General features: G+C 42.5%; 1 protein-coding gene across 3 annotated transcripts in view; it reads right to left on the reverse strand.

Moving 5' to 3' along the window:
- osbpl5 (oxysterol binding protein-like 5) overlaps positions 1–17,939 on the reverse strand; it is a 103,309-nt gene extending 85,370 nt beyond the window's left edge. The window contains exons 1-2 of one of the 3 annotated variants that reach the window (XM_024379142.2): positions 17,768–17,938; positions 792–853 (exon numbers count right to left, since the gene is read on the reverse strand). The gene's annotated coding sequence lies outside the window, so the exon portion shown is untranslated. Of the gene's footprint in view, positions 1–791; positions 854–8,282; positions 8,302–17,767 lie in introns of those variants that run through there. The other 2 variants (XM_024379144.2, XM_024379145.2) reach the window with 2 other exon arrangements.
- Between the last annotated feature and the right edge of the window lie 290 nt (positions 17,940–18,229).

An 18,229-nucleotide genomic window follows, 5' to 3' on the forward strand; every position in this document is an offset into this window, starting at 1 on the left:
GTGGATCACGATGATACAACTAGGAAACGACCAGGAAAGCCCACAACCTAAACATCCACTGTGCTAATGAGAGAATACAAATACGTCTAAATCACCTTTTCATTATAGGGTTTTTCTTATGTATAAATGTAAACGTTTCCTGCAGGCAAATTGTGTTGCTGTGCTTTGTATAGCAGCCCGGGGTATCATTATAACAATCTGTCCCAGAACAACCTCCCAAACATCTACTCCCTTCAACCAACCCAAAAGTCTCACACCCTCGCCTGAGGCTCCTAGTTCATTCAGTCTTCAGCAGTTCCCTGCTTTATTTCAGAGGACACAACTGACCTGTAGTCAGTTCACTCATGTGGCAATGTCCTCCTCAGGAGAGAATAACTAAGCCAAATCAATAGGTTAGGTGAAGGTTTACTGATTTAGGATTAATGATTTACATTTTGGTACAAATGACAATAGGTAAAACACTTTAGGCCTATGTGAAATGCAGCAAAAGACCATTAAAAACTTGAATACTTATAAAGATAATAAAATGCACTATGCACCTTTTGGGACATGCCCCATTTACAATTTCTGCCTGCGCTCAAACATGATTCACCCTCATAAAACATACGTGCCATACTGAAACAAGAGTTTTGCTGCCATCAGCTTGGCCCAGAAACTAGCTCTGTTAAGCAACACCACACTCCCACTAGTTTATACCAGGTAAACAGGTGTGTATGTGTGTGGCACAAAAACTACATTCTCACTACTGCTAGCTAACACACAGACTGATTGTAGCAGTGAGCTCAGCTTACCTTTCACCTGAGCAGCGCAGGATACCACATCCAGAAGCCTACGTAAGAGCAGTCTGCCTTACCTTGGGAGAGAGAGAAGTTTAATTCTGAATCACATGCTCCTTATGAATCACAGTCAGAGGCTGCACATCCCTCCCACAGACACACACCCTCCATATCACAAAACCAACGCCTGAGCCCCACCCAGTTGTCCTGAAGGAGCAGAGAAAGGAAGCATTTGTGTCTCCCTGGGTAGATCAAGCTGCCCGTTTACACTGTTAGTGATGAAAACCACAGTACAGATTCAGCACGTCTGAAAAAAAACAATTCAAGAAATGTTGCATACTGATCAATATTTCTGTCTATAATAAAGCATTGGGTATTGAGTAGAATGATACCACATTTCATTGATTCCCAATCCTTAGGTAAATCTGTAGAATGCAATGTGAATGTCAGTACACACAATAGGCTGACTGGGGAGGTGAATTCACACAGTCACAGTCCTGCGATAAGAGCTACAACGCTAATATTTGGGTAAACTCTTCACAGTTGTGTTCTGAGGGTGTCACCGAGTAGACTGGTAACCCATTCCATTGCTTCACATTCCAGCCTTGTTTAACATTATCTATTCTAAATATGGCATGATTCCACCAATTTTAACCGTCTGCATAACTTTCAACGAGGTACTTTTATTTTGAAGGAAAACTGCAAATTCCACTATTGTGCATAATCCTTATTGTGGCTCGCTTCACAAAACATAACCCCGTCCGGTCGAGTCTCACTAGCCAGATGAAGCTAGCTGGCTGCTTATAACATTAGCTTTGGGCAACAGGGTTAAGTAGCTGGCTAGCTATTTATTTTCATAAGCTGAAGTTCCATTTCAATAGGCGAACAACAATACTTACTCACAAGGATTCCCAAACCATTGCTAAGAATATTGAAAATGACTGCAGTTTCTACTGGTCATTGTTTTCAGGCTGGTTATATTGTTGTTCGTGGTCGGTGTTTGCAGACTTTTTTCGACAGCTTTGACAGTGCTACTGATAGTAATGGTGGAGCTTGGCTTGTACGTGCAAATTCAGAACACACATTCTATAATAGAACTGTGTTATTTGACGTGTCAAATTAAAAGCTTATTTAACGCGTCAAATAGCGTTATTTGACGCACATCTTTTTTAACACGCAAAGACCCAAACGGCGTTCCATAGTATGTCATGAAGCTAATAGCAGTGACGCTATTACTGTGTAACTCCGATAGGGCAACATGTGTACTGTTGACGAAAGCCAACATCAAGGGCAATGAATTTCATTATCTTGGCGTTAATGGATTTCACCTTTGAGTTGTCTCGCCAAAATGTTCTTCCTCTTTCAAATGACTGCTCGACTTGTTGACTGCTCGATCCACACAGCAGACATTGTGGGCTAGGTTAGGAATGCTGTGTTGCACGTGTAGCGCAAAATTATACGTAGCGTCATTACGTCATGCACTTACGTTATATAGGTATGTACGTAAGCTTTGACATCAGTGTTAAAATAACTAAAATAACATTTTTAGCTAATTTCGGCAGATTCCGATGTTCACCGATATATTGTGCATCACTAAAAATCATACTAAAATATCCTTGACTAAACAAATAACTATTATTTCTTCATGCATTTCATGCTTTACAATTGTTTATGCAATATTTATCAAGCGTTGGTGGTTAAAGTGCATTCGGAAGTATTCAGACGCCTTAAATTTTTCCACATTTTTACATAAAAAAATATTTTTTTGAACAAGGCTGTAATCTGTCTTTCATCAATCTACACACAATACCACTAATGACGAAGCAAAAACAGTTTTTTTTTTTTTAAATTTAAGCTAATTTTAAAAATATCACATTTACATAAGTATTCAGACCCGTTACTCAGTACTTTGTTGAAGCACCATTGGTAGCGATTACAGCCTAGAGTATTCTTCGGTTTGACGCTACAGGTTTGGCACACCTGTATTTGGGGAGTTTCTCCCATTCTTCTCTGCAGATCCTCTCAAGCTCCATCAGGTTGGATGGGAACCGTAACTGTGGCTGGGCCACTTAAGTACATTCAGAGACTTGACCCAAAGTCATTACTGCGTTGTCTTGGCTGTGTGCTTAGGGTCATTGTCCTGTTGGAAAGTGAATGGACCCCAGTCTGAGGTCCTGAGTGTTCTGGAGCAGGTTTTCATCAAGGATCTCTATACATTTTTGACTTGATCCTGACAAGTCTCCCAGTCCCTGCCCTGAAAAACATCCACACAGCATGATGCTGCCACCACCATGCTTCACCTTAGCGATAGTGCCATATTTCCTCCAGATGTGACACTTGGCATTCAGGGCAAAGAGTTCAGTCTTGGTTTAATCAGACCAGAGATGGTCTGAGAGTCCTTTAGATGCCTTTTGGCAAACCCAAAAGGGATGTCATGTGCCTTTTACTAAGGAGTGGCTTCCGTCTGGCCACTCCACCATAAAGGCCTAATTGGTGGAGTGCTGCAGAGACAGTTGTCCTTATGGAAGGTTCTCCCATCTCCACAGAGGAACTCTGGCGCTCTGTCAGAGTGACCATCGGGTCACCTCCCTTACCAAGGCCCTTCTCCACCGATTGCTCAGTTCAGCCAAGCGGCCAGCTCTAGGGGGTTCCAAACTTAATCCATTTCAGAATGATGGAGGCCACTGTGTTCTTGTGGACCTTAAATGTTGCAGACATGTTTTTGGTACCCTTCCCCAGATCTGCTCCTCAACACAGAGCTCTGTGTCTCGGGGCTCTACGGATAATTCCTTTGACCTCACGGCTCGTTTTTTGCTCTGACATGCACTGTCAACTGTGGGACCTTATATAGACAGGTGTGTGCCTTTCCAAATCATGTCCAATCAATTGAATTTACCACAGGTGGACTCCAAGTTGCAGAAACATCTCAAGGATGATCAATGGAAACAGGATTCACCTGAGCTCAATTTCGAGTCCCTGAATATTTATGTAAATAAGGTATTCATTTCATTTTTAATACATTTTTAAACAATTTAAACCTATTTTTCTTTGTCATTATGGGGCATTGTCTGTAGTTTGCAGAGTGTTCATTTTATTTTTGTATTCTCTTATTAAAACAATTCCGACGCTGCGTAATGGGCAGGTCTATCTCACTGTCTGGAGGTTCTGGCTGCTGTGATTGGATAGAGCATACAGCTGATAGAGCACAATCAGCCCAGCTGCTTCTCAAGTGTTAGCACTGGGCAAGTGGACATGACTGAATCCATACCCAACCTACCAGTAAGTCATGACAAACTCTTGTACAAAACTCAGTTTTGTACAATAGTGACTTTATGAACAAAGTTATCAGATTCACACTGTAGTCAGAGTGACACTAGATTATATTTTTCGGTATCTTATTGATGCCACATAGGTCATTTTTAAAAACCAGTGAAGTTGGTTCTAAAAAGGGAGTTGACCTTTAATCAGTAGTTTTGAAAAGGCCTATAATTTCGAAAAGGATTATAAACAAACACTGACCTTGTGGTATTTCACTGATGAAGGACAAGTTATTTTAATTAAACTAATTTTGAGAGTGCCTGAAGCACTTCACCAATCAGGCCTTTATGGTAGAGTGGCCAGAGGGAAGCCACTCCTCAGTAAAAGGCACATGACAGTCAGATTGGAGTTTGCCAAAAGGCACCTAAAGACTCTCAGACCATGAAAAACAAGGTTCTCTGGTCTGATGAAACCAAGATTGAACTCTTTGGCCTGAACGCCAAACGTCACGTCTGGAGGAAACATGGCAGCATCCCTACGGTGAAGCATGGTGGTGGCAGCATCATGCTGTGGGGATGTTTTTGCGGCAGGGACTGGGAGACCAGTCAGGATCGAGGGAAAGATGAGCAGCACAAAGTACAGAGATCCTTGATAGGATCAGAGAGAAAAGTAGAGAGAAAAACATGGATTACAGGTATCATCCACACTGAGCTGAAGGCTAGTCCCACCCCTTTCAAGGTGTGGGACACTAACCCAGACGCTTGTAAGGAATCCCACTGTGGACTCCCTAGTGGCGCAGTGGTCTAAAGGCACTGCATCGCAGTGCTAGCTGTGCCACTAAATATTATGGATTTGAGTCCGGGCTCGGTTGCAGCCGGCCGCGACCGGGAGACCCATGGGGCGGCGTACAATTGGCCCAGCGTCATCTGGGTTAGGGGAGGGTTTGGCCGGCAGGGATGTTCTTGCCCCATCGCGAACTAGCGACTCCTGTGGCGGACCGGGCGCAGTGCACGCTGACACTGTCGCCAGGTGTACGGTGTTTCCTCCGACACGTTGGTGCGGCTGGCTTCCGGGTTAGGCAGGCATCGTGTCAAGAAGCAGTGTGGCTTGGTTGGGTTGCGGAGGATTTTTTTTTTAAATTTTTATTTTACCTTTATTTAACTAGGCAAGTCAGTTAAGAACAAATTCTTAATTTCAATGACGGCCTAGGAACCGTGGGTTAACTGCCTGTTCAGGGGCAGAACGACAGATTTGTACCTTGTCTGCTCGGGGATTCGAACTTGCAACCTTTCGGTTACTAGTCCAACGCTCTAACCACTAGGCTACCCTGCCGCCCCGATGCATGCCCCTCGACCTTCGCCACTCCTGAGTCCGTACGGGAGTTGCAGCGATGAGACAAAACTAACTACCAATTGGATACCATGAAATTGGGGAGAGAAAGGGCTAAAAAAATAAAAATATACACACACAAATAGCAATCCCACTGTGACCTCCGACGAGCCATCAAACAGGCAAAGTGTCAATACAGGACGAGGTTTGAATCCCACTACGCCTGCTTGGATGCTCATCAAATGTGGCAGGGCTTGTAAACTATTTAAGTGCAGAGATTACATGTGTTTTTTTTCACCCCAGCCCGTTTCTAGACAGGTGCATGATAAATGGTCCATTCTAAATCAAAACAAATTTCACACATATTATTTAGTATATGTGAAGACAATATTAACTCAAGAATAGTCTAATGGGTGAAAATATTAGCCCCATCACTTGTAAATGATACATTATCACTTGTGAATGATGCCCAGCATAAGGCAAGAAACAATGCCTTTTTCAAATCAGTCGCACACCTCACTAAAGTGGCCAAATAACTTCTTAAAATGAAGCACATTAATCTGCTTTACAAGGGGTGTAAAGCCTAACTGGCATGCATACGCAGCGCGTGAGTTTCAAGTTTGGGGAAGATCCTTTACCATAAAAATGCACCTTTATAATAAAAGCATGACATGTATAATCACATTTGCGATCACTTTTGATAAGTGTTTTCCCGCTAATGGAAAGTTTGCACTTATAGCCTACTGCCATGTGCGCATTGTTGCGCTTATAATGTGAAGATGGCCTAATACTTTGTACACATTTGAAGCTAAACGTTCTGATCTGTTGCGTCAGCCTCAGTGTAAAAAAGTTGTAAATTGTTGTATTAAAAGTCCTAGACTATGCTCGGAATATTTCATTTTTGCACAGAGTAGGTCAACTTTTGTACTATGGGGGATAGTAGATTGACATAGGCTAGTGCTTTTGCTGTTCGTTAGGCCTAACTCATCTTGTTGGCTGACAAAGTAAATGTGGACAGTTCTTCCAATATCTTCAATATGCACCTCGGAATTGGATAATTTTTCTCACGTTGCCAAAACTCAACAGCGCGGGCCACTAGGCAAAATATGTGCTTTGATTTAAACTAAAACAATCTGCTCAAATTTGCTTTCTGTACATAATTCAAAATGCTGTATAATTTAAGAACATCTAAATGCATATTCCCATGAAACTGATTGAGATCAAATGGCTGGCATGCAGATGCTGCATGGACGTTTCACAATTGACAGCAAGTAATTTGAAGGGAGGGTGACCAAACATTTGTACGTTAAGAAATATACACATGCACACAAAGTGATTTGGATATTCAGCTCTGAGGAAAAGGGATGGGGGGTTACCTTGGTATCCGCAGCCTCTGCCCTTTAAGTAAGGAAAGGGAACATATGTGAGCGAGCAAACACACTGTTTGACTGAGTTCCTAATATACCTCCTCTCACCTCACATGCAGAAGTTATGAAGAGATCGCTGCTAGGTAACCACACAGACTGCTCCAGTGAGCGCTTAAGGCAAGTCCTGAACATGCGCTCATTGGCTTTGTGGCCACCAGTCTGACTATCTTAGCTCTCTATATGGGAGATGAATGAAGAGAGCACGTGACAGGCACTAATAACCAGACCCCTCTTCTAACCCATACATTAGCGGTTGCGGCTCGCTCATCTCCTATACTTCAGCCCTCAACTTTATTGAGAGTTCCAATGCGGTTCCTGAGTCGTTTTGGCAAGACCTCCTTCGCATTTGTCTTTGACCCCCCTTAACATAAACCCAATCACAAAATCACAGTTTGCTGCATAATGTCACAGCCAGGTTTGCAAAATCCTTTGAAAACATAGAGGGAGGCTTCCCAATCAGGCCAGCTTACTTGTGCTATAGGCATACAAGGGATACAGATTTCCCTAAGGTCATAAAATCAAGGATTCCTGATTCATCAGGAAAAAGCACAGCTTAAGTGTGGAGAAAACAGAGTAGAGAAAAAGATGGAGCAAGGAGCTCAAACTCAACTAAAAGCGTACAAGTTTTAATGCAATTCCAAACACTGCTTTAACTGAAGCCCAAGTACGCAGCTGTGATGCAGTGCAGCTCTATTCTGCCCAGGGAAAAAGTAGGCCACAGCATCTACCAGCGCTGAGCTGGAGTTGAGACACATACACATCAAGAATAGGAAATGGGCTTCAAATTCAATGATACTTCTCCTTTGCGTAGGCTACAACAAGGTGTCTGAAAAAGGCATTTGAAATGTTTACTAAACTACTGAGCAATTAAAACCAAGAGAAAAACACTTTCCCCACAATAGCCACAGACTGGGTTAAAAGTGAATCACACTAATAACTGATTAGCCAAGTGCAACGAACAAGCTGAACATAGTTTAATAAGAAATTACCCCACTTTATTAAGACCAGCTGTAATAAATGTATTAGGCCTAGATAAATTGAAATACATTTGTAACAGTAGGCCTACACATGTTTTACATTCACAAAATGTAGGTAAATTGACAGAGTAGAATTAGCGTGGTAAACTAGTAAATAGCCTATTTTATTTTAGTTGTATGGAATGCATTGTTTCCAATAGGATTTTTTCAGTAGAACTACTGAGGTTACTTTTGGTGAATACATTTTTTTTTTTTTAAAGGACATCCTACTCCAAAATACAAAATCAGTAAAAAGATTTAGAATAAATACTCTATCAAGGGTTTTTCTTTATTTTTACTATTTTCTACATTGTAGAATAATAGTGAAGACATCAAAACTATGAAATAACACATGGAATCATGTAGTAACCAAAACGGTGTTACACAAAACAAAATAGACTTTAGATTGTTCAAAGTAGCCACCCTTTGCCTTGATGACGGCATTGCACACTAGGCACTCTCTCAACCACCTTCACCTGGAATACTTTTCCAACAGTCTTGAAGGAGTTCACACATATGCTGAGCACTTGTGATGGCTTTTCCTCCACTCTGTGGTCCAACTCATCCCAAACCATCTCAAATGGGTTGAAGTCGGGTGATTGTGGAGACCAGGTCATCTGATGCAGCACTCCATCATTCTTGACCTTGGTCAAATAGCCCTTAAACAGCTTGGAGGTCAATGTCCTGTTGAAAAACAAATGAGAGTCCCACTAAACGCAAACCAGATGGGATGGTGTATCACTGCAGAATTCTGTGGTAGCCTAGCTGGTTAAGTGTGCCTTGAATTCTAAATGAAACACAGACAGTGTCACCAGCAAAACACACCCACACCATCAAACCTCCTCCTCCATGCTTCACAGTGGGAAATACACATGCGGAGATCATCCGTTCACCCACACCGCGTCTCACAAAGACATCTCCAATTTGGACTCCAGACCAAAGGACAGATTTCCACAGATCTAACATCCATTGCTCATGTTTCTTGGCCCAAGCAAGTCTTTCAATCTTATTGGTGTCCTTTAGTAGTGGTTTCTTTGCAGCAATTTGACAATGAAGGCCTGATTCACGCAGTCTCCTCTGAACAGTTGATGTTGTGTCTGTTACTTGAACTCTGTGAAACATTTATTTGGGCTGCAATTTCTGGGGCTGGTAGCTCTAATGAACTTACCCTCTGCAACAGAGGTAACTCTGGGTCTTCCTTTCCTGTGACTGTCCTCATGAGAGCAAGTTTCATCCTAGTGCTTGATGGTTTTTGCGGCTGCACTTGAAGAAACTTTCAAAGTTCTTGAAATGTTCCGGACCTTCAAGTAGTGATAGACTGTCATTTCTCTTTATTTATTTGAGGTGTTCTTGCCATAATAGGGACTTGGTATTTTACCAAATAGGGCTATTTTCTGTATACACCCCTACCCTTGTCACAACACAACTGATTGGCTCAAATGAATTAAGAAGGAAAGAAATTCCACAAATGAACTTTTAACAAGGCACACCTGTTAATTGAAATGCAATCTTAAATGTACAATATATTTTGATTGAACACTATTTAAGATTCTTCAAAGTAGTTACCTTTTGCCTTGACAGCTTTGCACACTCTTGGCATTCTCTCAACCAGCTTCACCTGCTTTTCCAACAGTCTTGAAGGACGTCCCGCATATGCTGAGCACTTGCTGCCTGCTTAACCAACTTTTGACTGGTACCGTCATTTAGCAGATGCTCTTATCCAGAGTGACTTACAGGAGCAATACGGGTTAAGTGCCTTGCTCAAGGGTACAGACAGATTTTTCACCTAGTCTGCTCGGGGATTTGAACCAGCAACCTCTTGGTTACCGGCCCAATGCGCTTAACCACTAGGCTACCTGTATAGCTTCAAATGAAAAAATTATTACATTCACAGGTTCTGTATTTCAGGGATTCATTTTGGAAGTACCCCAAATCCACTGTTTAATGATTGAACCATTTAATTTTGCCATAGGCTGCCATGCATTTGAAATGAGAGCTTGTCTTGGCGGCAGACTCAAGCTTGGTTAGCAACAGTTCCCATCCTCCAGAAAACTGTAGTTGGTTAGTCAGCAAGTCAATCAAATGCCCACAATTCTAGGGAGGGGCATGACAATTGACATCAACTGTGCGTGTGATCCTTTGCCCATACTGATGATTTGAGCCTGCATTTATGGTTTAAGAGATCACCTTGTGGTATTACAGTGGACATGGGTTCAATTGGTCCATCACGGTGAACTGTGTCCGCAGTTCAGATAAATAATAATAGAATATATAAGATCGATGACATAACATGTAAGTATGTTCACATCCTACACCTGTATATAATGGCTATAGTCAGGTGATTGAGGCCTTCCCAGTGGACCAGTCACATGCTGAAACCAGAGGTCTCCCTAATACGTTCCAAAGTGCAAGCAGGTGTCACAAGTTCCCCTTTAGGTAATCTGACCCACCACTGACTGGCACTTTCCGCTGTTCCTGTTCTGTGTGACACCTCTGATATCCACACACCCTCTCTACATAAGGTTGCACGTTAGAGCGAAACGTCGGTACTTTTTCGATACTACAACATGAGACATGTTTCAGTACTCGAATTGTTACTTTTAGTTTGTCTATCAAATGTGTCTCACGTCTGGAAATTAACTAAATGCATTGAACTTAAATTTGGACAAATTAATAGTCCATTATATGACATGAAAAGAATGCATCAGTGATTCCCTGCAACTTTCTGAAAGCATGGGAATAACCCTGTTTGTGTGTAGTGTGTGTGTATGTCCACCTTTAGCGCTGCTAATTATAACCGTATTCGGATGAACGGAAAGGCTTTCCCAAACTCTCAATTAAAAAGTTAACTTCAAAGTAGCCTATGCCTACCGCACCTGCAGAATCATGAGCGTTTGCATTAATCCAGTGGCCATTGACTTAAAAAAAAAAAGTCCATCACATCTACAGTTGAAGTCAGAAGTTTACATACACCTTAGTCAAATATATTTAAACTCAGTTTCACAATTCCCTTCCCACAATAAATTGAGTGAATGTTGGCCCATTCCTCCTGACAGAGCTGGTGTAACTGAGTCAGGTTTGTAGGCCTCCTTGCTCGCACATGCTTTTTCAGTTCTGACCACAAATTTTCTATGGGATTGAGGTCAGGGCTTTGTGACAGCCACTCCAATACCTTGACTTTGCCGTGCTTAAGCCATTTTTCCACAACTTTGGAAGTATGCATGGGGTAGACCCATTTGCGACCAAGCTTTAACTTCCTGACTGATGTCTTGGGATGTTGCTTCAATATATCCACATAATTTTCTTACCTCATGATGCCATCTATTTTGTGAAGTGCACCAGTCCCTCCTGCAGCAAAGCACCCCCACAACATGATGCTGCCAGCCCCGTGCTTCACGGTTGGGATGGTTTTCTTCAGCTTGCAAGCATCCCCCTTTTTCCTCCAAACATAACGATGGTCATTATGGCCTAAAAGTTCTATTTTTGTTTCATTAGACCAGTGGATATTTCTCCAAAAAGTATGATCTTTGTCCCCATGTGCAGTTGCAAACCGTAGTCTGGCTTTTTTATGGCGGTTTTGGAGCAGTGGCTTCTTCCTTGCTGAGCGGCCTTTCAGGTTATGTCAATATAGGACTCATTTTACTCATTTTACTTCAGGCGTATGGAAATTGCTCCCAAGGATGAACCAGACTTGTGGAGATCTACAATGTTTTTTTCTGAGGTCTTGGCTGATTTCTTTTGATTTTCCCATGATGTCAAGCAAAGAGGCACTGGGTTTGAAGGTAGCCCTTGAAATACATCCACCAGTACACCTCCAATTGACTCAAAAGATGTCAATTAGCCTATCAGAAGCTTCTAAAGCCATGACATAATTTTCTGGAATTTTCCAAGCTGTTTAAAGGCAATCAACTTTGTATGTAAACTTCTGACCCACTGGAATTGTGATACAGTGAATTATGTGAAATATTCTGTCTGTAAACAATTGTTGGAAAAATGACTTGTAGATGTCCTAACAGACTTGCCAAGACTATAGTTTGTTAACACGAAATTTGTAGTAGTTGAAAAATGAGTTTTAATAACTCCAACCTGAGTGTATGTAAACCTCCGACTTCAACTGTACGCTACAGAAACACTGCTAACCAAAACAGTGCGTGTGCGTGCACTTGAATTAAACAGCCACACTTAAATCTAAATGTCTTTGATTTTATCTCAGACCTCTCAAAGTGGTTCCCTGATGTGGTTTAAGCATTGCTGTGGATATAGAATGTTTTTCTATTTTGTAAAAATTGCGATAATTGATTAAAAACAACATCCCAGTCTGTCTCGTTGCTTTCTTTTTCTGCCCTGTTATTGTTTTGGTATCAAGTGTCGCTACACTAAACCTGGTATCGATGTCCAAATGCTGGTATTGTGAGACAACACTACTCCCTACTACTCAGAAAATTATACAAATAGGCTACCTTCAGATTGCTCAATGTGGAAAAACAGTGGACAAACCATGACAGAATTGGCCGAAAACCTTGACTCATTCATAATCACTTTCATAATATTCCCTGACACTTCCTCACCCATGCTCAAAATCTGTAAATGGTGAAAGTGTGTCAAATGATGACAACGACCCATTTCTCTCCACATATATCCGCTCAAACACAAACTGGCTAAACAGCGAAACCAAGAGATTAGTACAGCATACAACATGGTGCCAAGAGAGAGAACAGGGAACGGCATGGTCTGGAGAAATGACATGGTCACTAAAAGGGACAAGTCTACATGCACTGGATGAGGTGCTCGAATAGAGACAAATATTGCAGTGAACCAGGTACTGGCATTTCAGCTAAACATTCTCACATGATTTAAATTAATGAATATTTATTTAACCTATTGTAAAATATAAAACCTGTCTATCTTTGTAAAGTTTTGCAAGTTTTAAATTTGACACTATACCTGTTAGCAATGGTGCCAGCTAGAGATGACGTGCAGGTGCTTGCTGGGATTTGTAGTTTTGCATGTCTACTTTGATGCCAAGTAGCATTTTCAAATCAGAGTAAATAGAACCAAATATATTGCTAAAAGTCACCTTGTCCAAGGGAGTTCCAGTGCATCCGGAAAGTATTCAGACCCATTCACATTTCCCACATTGTTACGTTACAGCCTTATTCTAAAATTGACAAAAAACATATTTTTCCTCCATTGATAACCCTTTAGTTCTTTCTACAACTTGATTGGAGTCCACATGTGGTAAATTCAATTGATTGGACATGATTTGGAAAGGCACACACCTGTCTATATAAAGGCCCCACAGTTGAGAGTGCATGTCAGAGCAAAAACCAAGCCATTAGGTCAAAGGAATTATCCATAGAGCCCCGAGACAGGATTGTGTCGAGGTACAGATTTGGGGAAGGGTATCAAAAAAAAATGTCTGCAGCATTGAAGGTCTCCAAGAACACAGTGGCCTCCATCATTCTTCAATGGAAGAAGTTTGGAACCACCAAGACTCTTCTTAGAGCTGGCCGCCCAACCAAACTGAGCAATCGGGGAACAAGGGCCTTGGTCAGGGAGGTAACCAAGAACACGACGGTCACTCTGACAGAGCTCCAGAGTTCCTCTATGGAGATGGGAGAATCTTCCAGAAGGACAACCATTTCTGCAGCACTCCACCAATCAGGCCTTTATGGTAGAGTGGCCAGACAGAAGCCACTCCTCAGTAAAAAGGCACATGAAAGCCCACTTGGAGTTTGCCAAAAGGTACCTAAAGCATCTCAGAACGTGAGAAACAAGATTCTCTGATCTGATGATACCGAGATTGAACTCATCGGACTGAATGCAAAGCTTCACATCTGGAATAAACCTGGCACCATCCCTAAGGTGAAGCATGGTGGTGGCAGCATCATGCTGTGGGGATGTTTTTCAGCAGCAGGGACTACTGCCAAATCTTTTCAGTCTCCTGGGGGGGGGAATAGGCTTTGTTGTGCCCTCTTCACGACTGTCTCGGTGTGTTTGGACCATGATAGTTTGTTGGTGATATGGACACCAAAGAACTTGAAGCTCTCAACCTGCTCCACTGTAAGCCAATCGATGAGAATGGGGGCGTGCTCTGTCCTTTTCCTGTAGTCCACAATCATCTCCTTTGTCTTCATCACATTGAGGGAGAGGTTGTTGTCCTGGCACCACACGACCTCTCTGACCTCCTCCCTATAGGCCGTCTCATCATTGTCGGTGTTCAGGTCTACTACTGTTGTGTCATCGGCAAACTAGATGGTGTTGGAGTCGTGCCTGGCCATGCAGTCAAGATGAACATGGAGTACAGGAGGGGACTGAGCACACACCCCTGAGGGGCCCACGTGTTAAGGATCAGCGTGGAGAATGTGTTGTTACCTACCCTTACCAACTGTGGGCACTATGGTGTTGACCGCTGAGGTGTAGTCAATGAATAGCATTCCCACATAGGTGTTCTTTTTGTCCAGGTGGGAAAGGGCAGTGTGGCGTGCAATAGAGGTTGCATCATCCGTGGATCTGTTGGGGCGGTACGCAAATTGGAATGGGTCTAGGGTTTCTGGGATAATGGTGTTGATGTGAGCCATGACCAGCCAGGTTGAAGATACTTGCCAGCACATGCTCCAAGTATGTGTCTTGGTAATCAGTCTTGTGAATATTGACCTATTTAAAAAAAAAAAAAGGTCTTACACATACAGGCTACGGAGAGAGGGATCATATAGTCGTCTGGAACAGCAGGTGTCCGCACACATGGTTCAGTGTTGCTTGCCTTGAGGCAAGCAAAGAAGGCATTGACCTCATCTGGTAGGCATGCGCCTCTGGGCAGATCTCAGATGGGTTTACCTTTGTAATCCTGAAAGTTTGCAAGCCCTGCTACATCCGATGAGCATCAGAGCCGTTGTAGTAGGACTCGATCTTAGTTCTGTATTGACGCTTTGCCCGTTTGATGGTTCATCGGAGGTCATAAGCTTCCGGGTTAGAGTCCCGCTCCTTGAATGTGGCAGCTCTAGCCTTTAGCTCAGTGAGGATGTTGCCTGTAATTCATGGCTTCTGGTTGGGATATGTACGTACGGTCACTGCGTCATCGATGCACTTATTAATGAAGCCGGTGACTGATGTGGTAAATTCCTCAATGTCATAGGATAAATCCCAGAACATATTCCATTCTGTGATAGCAAAACAGTCATGCAGCTTAGCATCTGCTTCATAGGACAATTTATGTTTTGAGCATGTCACTGGTACTTCCTGTTTGAGATTTTACTTGTAAGCAAATCTGGAGGATATAGTTATGGTAAGATTTGCGAGAGAGAGCTTTGTATACGTTCCACAGGAGAACCAACGAGAGCATACTGTCGGGCTGCATCACAGCCTGGTACGGCAACTATACCCCCACGGACGGCAAGGCTCTTCAAAGGGAGATGCATGCAGCCAAACACCCCATTGGGTGAACACTGCCTGCCTTACAGGACATCTACAGCACCAAGTGTCGCAGGAAGGACAAGAAGATCAGGGACCCCATGCCACCCAAGCCCTGTTCTCCCTGCTTCAATCACTCACACTCGGGCAGTACAGGAGCATCATGGCAAAAACTGAAACTGGCCAGCAGCTTCTACCCACAGACCATCAGGCTGCCGAATAGCCAACACTAATCAACTCAAAGTGTATTTGTCACAATACAACAGGTGAAGACCTTACAGTGAAATGCTAACAAACAAGCCCTTAACCAACAATGTAGTTCAGAAAAATGTGTTAAGAAAGAATTTACTAAAATGAACTGCAGTAAAAATAACGAATAATAAAGAGCAACAATAAAATAACAGTAGCGAGGCTATATACCTGGGGTACCGGTATAGAGTCAATATGCGGAGGCACCGGTTAGTCAAGGTAATATGTAGATGTAGGTAGAGGTAAAGTGACTATGCATAGATAATAAACAGAGGCAGGAAGCTTGGCCCCAGTGATGTATTGGGAAGTATACCCCAATTTGAGGTCCTGATCACTCTGGAGCAGGTTTTCATCAAGGATCTCTCTACTTTGCTCTACTCATCTTTCCTTCGATCTTGACTAGTCTCCCAGTCCCTAACTCTGAAAAACATCCCCACAGCATGACGCTGCCACCACGTTTCACAATAGGGATGGTCCCAGGTTCCCTCCAGATGTGATGCTTGGCATTCAGGCCAAAGTGTTCAAACCTAGTTTCATCAGAACAGAGAATCTTGTTTATCATAGTCAGACAGGCTTTAGGTGCCTTTTGGCAAACTCCAAGCGGGCTGTCATGTGCCTTTTACTGAGGAGTGACTTTTACTTCCATCGGGCCACTCTACCATAAAGGTCTAATTGGCGGAGTGCTGCAGATATGGTTGTCCTTCTGGAAGGTTCTCTCATCTCCACAAAGGAACTCTATAGCTCTGTCAGAGTAACCATCGGGTTCTTGGTCACCTCCCTGACTAAGGCCCGGGGGACAGCTCTAGGAAGAGACTTGGTGGTTCCAAACTTCTTTAATTTAAGAACAATGGAGGCCACTGTGTTCTTGGGAGACCTTCAATGCTGGAGGACTGTTTTGGTACACTTCCCAAGAGCTGTGCCTCGACACAATCCTGTCGCGGAGCTCTATGGACAATTCCTTTGACATCACAGCTTGTTTGTTTTTTTTGCTCTGACATGCACTGTCAACTGTGGGACCTTATATAGACAGGTGTGTGCCTTTCCACATTATGTCTAATCAATTTAATTTACCACAGGTGGACTCCAATCAAGTTGTAGCGACATCTCAAGGATGATCAATGGAGACAGGGTGCACCTGAGCTCAATTTCAAGTCCCATAGCAAAGGGTCTGAATACTTATATAAATAAGGTATGTTTTTAATTTGTAATAAATGTGCAAAAATGTCCACTAATCTGTTTTCACTTTGTCATTATTGGGTATTGTGTGTAAATTGATGAGGAATGTATTTTTTATATCCGTTTTAGAATAAGGGTAACAAAATGTGATAAAAAGTCAAGGGGTCTGAATAGTTCCATAAGGTGTAATTCTACAGTACTTAAATAAGGTTTCAAGGACAAAATTACATGTATTTGTTGTAGTGGGGACAGTAACATTAGTTCTCTCAAAATAAATTACACAACCCCTGTAGCCAGCTAGCATTTATTTTGACTTCAATCCCCATGTAGCTAATTTAGTTTCTAGCTAATATCTTCAGTATACATTTAGCTGCAAACATAACGGAAACGCCTGAGGAAATAAGGGGGACAAAGTATATTGAAAGCTGTTGTTTCCACACAGGTGTGGATCCTACGTTTATTAAGCAATTAACCATCCATCATGCTTGGGGTCATGAATAAAAATGCTGGGCATGCCATATTTTGGCTACCATAGTTCTGCCCCCGTCCACAGGTCACTGACTGGTTCGATGAGCATGAACGACGTAAACCATGTGCCATGGTCATCTCGGTCACCTGATCTCAACCCAACTGAACACGTGTGAAGATTCTGGAACAAGAGCTGATACAGCGTTTTCTAACACCATCACAACAACAAATCACCAATTAAGGAATGTATCGGATCCCTCCGATGGAGATTCAGACACTTGTACAATCTAGTCCAATGTGCCTTGAAGCTGTGGTGGCCCAATACCCTATTAAGACACTTTATGTTGGTGTTTCCTTTATTTTGGCAGCTACCTGTAAATCTGGCGTTACCCATGTTAGCTAGCTACGTTAGCGTAGCTAAAATATTAGCTAGTTTAACGTTAACTAGCTAACGTTACATGTTGAAACTATTTCAGCACCCTTTGAAGTGCCGTGGACCTTAAAGATGTATAGCTACTCCCTTATAAATGTGGCGTAACCTTAGCTTGATAAGCTAGCAAATGTAACCGCTAGCTACTGGGAGAAGAACGACATGTGCTGCAAATGTTGATTTTTCTGAAATGAACAGCTACAAACATCGTAAACAAACGAGCCATACCTGTTACGCCACCGATCACGCAATTCGATTTCTCACACTTGGCATTCAAAGTCGGATACCGGTACACCAGCACGACTTCTCATCGCATTTTCCCGTATGTTGATATGACTGCAATGGCAGAGAGAGGTGGTTCATGGGTTAGTTCAGTTCACTTCAACGTTTGCTTCGTTACGTGACGGTTTGTGCTAAACGACAAGTTTCCCAAAAAGGTGCGCACCGTTCTTCAACAATCTTTGAGGTAACGTTACTTAGCTCCGATTTGGTGGCTGTTGCCCGATCATCATTATGGGTGTGACCGGTTCAGTTCGATTTCATTTTTGCTACGTTGTGGAACGATGTGCCGAACTACACGTTTCGCCAAAACGTTCTTATTGTATGTTCTTGAACATACTGTTATTTTTATTATTTACTTAACGAAGCCAGTCAGTTAAGAACAGTACCGTTTCCGTTGAGTTAAAAGTT

This window comes from Oncorhynchus tshawytscha, linkage group LG19 (assembly GCF_018296145.1).
Source record: "Oncorhynchus tshawytscha isolate Ot180627B linkage group LG19, Otsh_v2.0, whole genome shotgun sequence".
Classification (NCBI taxonomy): domain Eukaryota; kingdom Metazoa; phylum Chordata; class Actinopteri; order Salmoniformes; family Salmonidae; genus Oncorhynchus; species Oncorhynchus tshawytscha.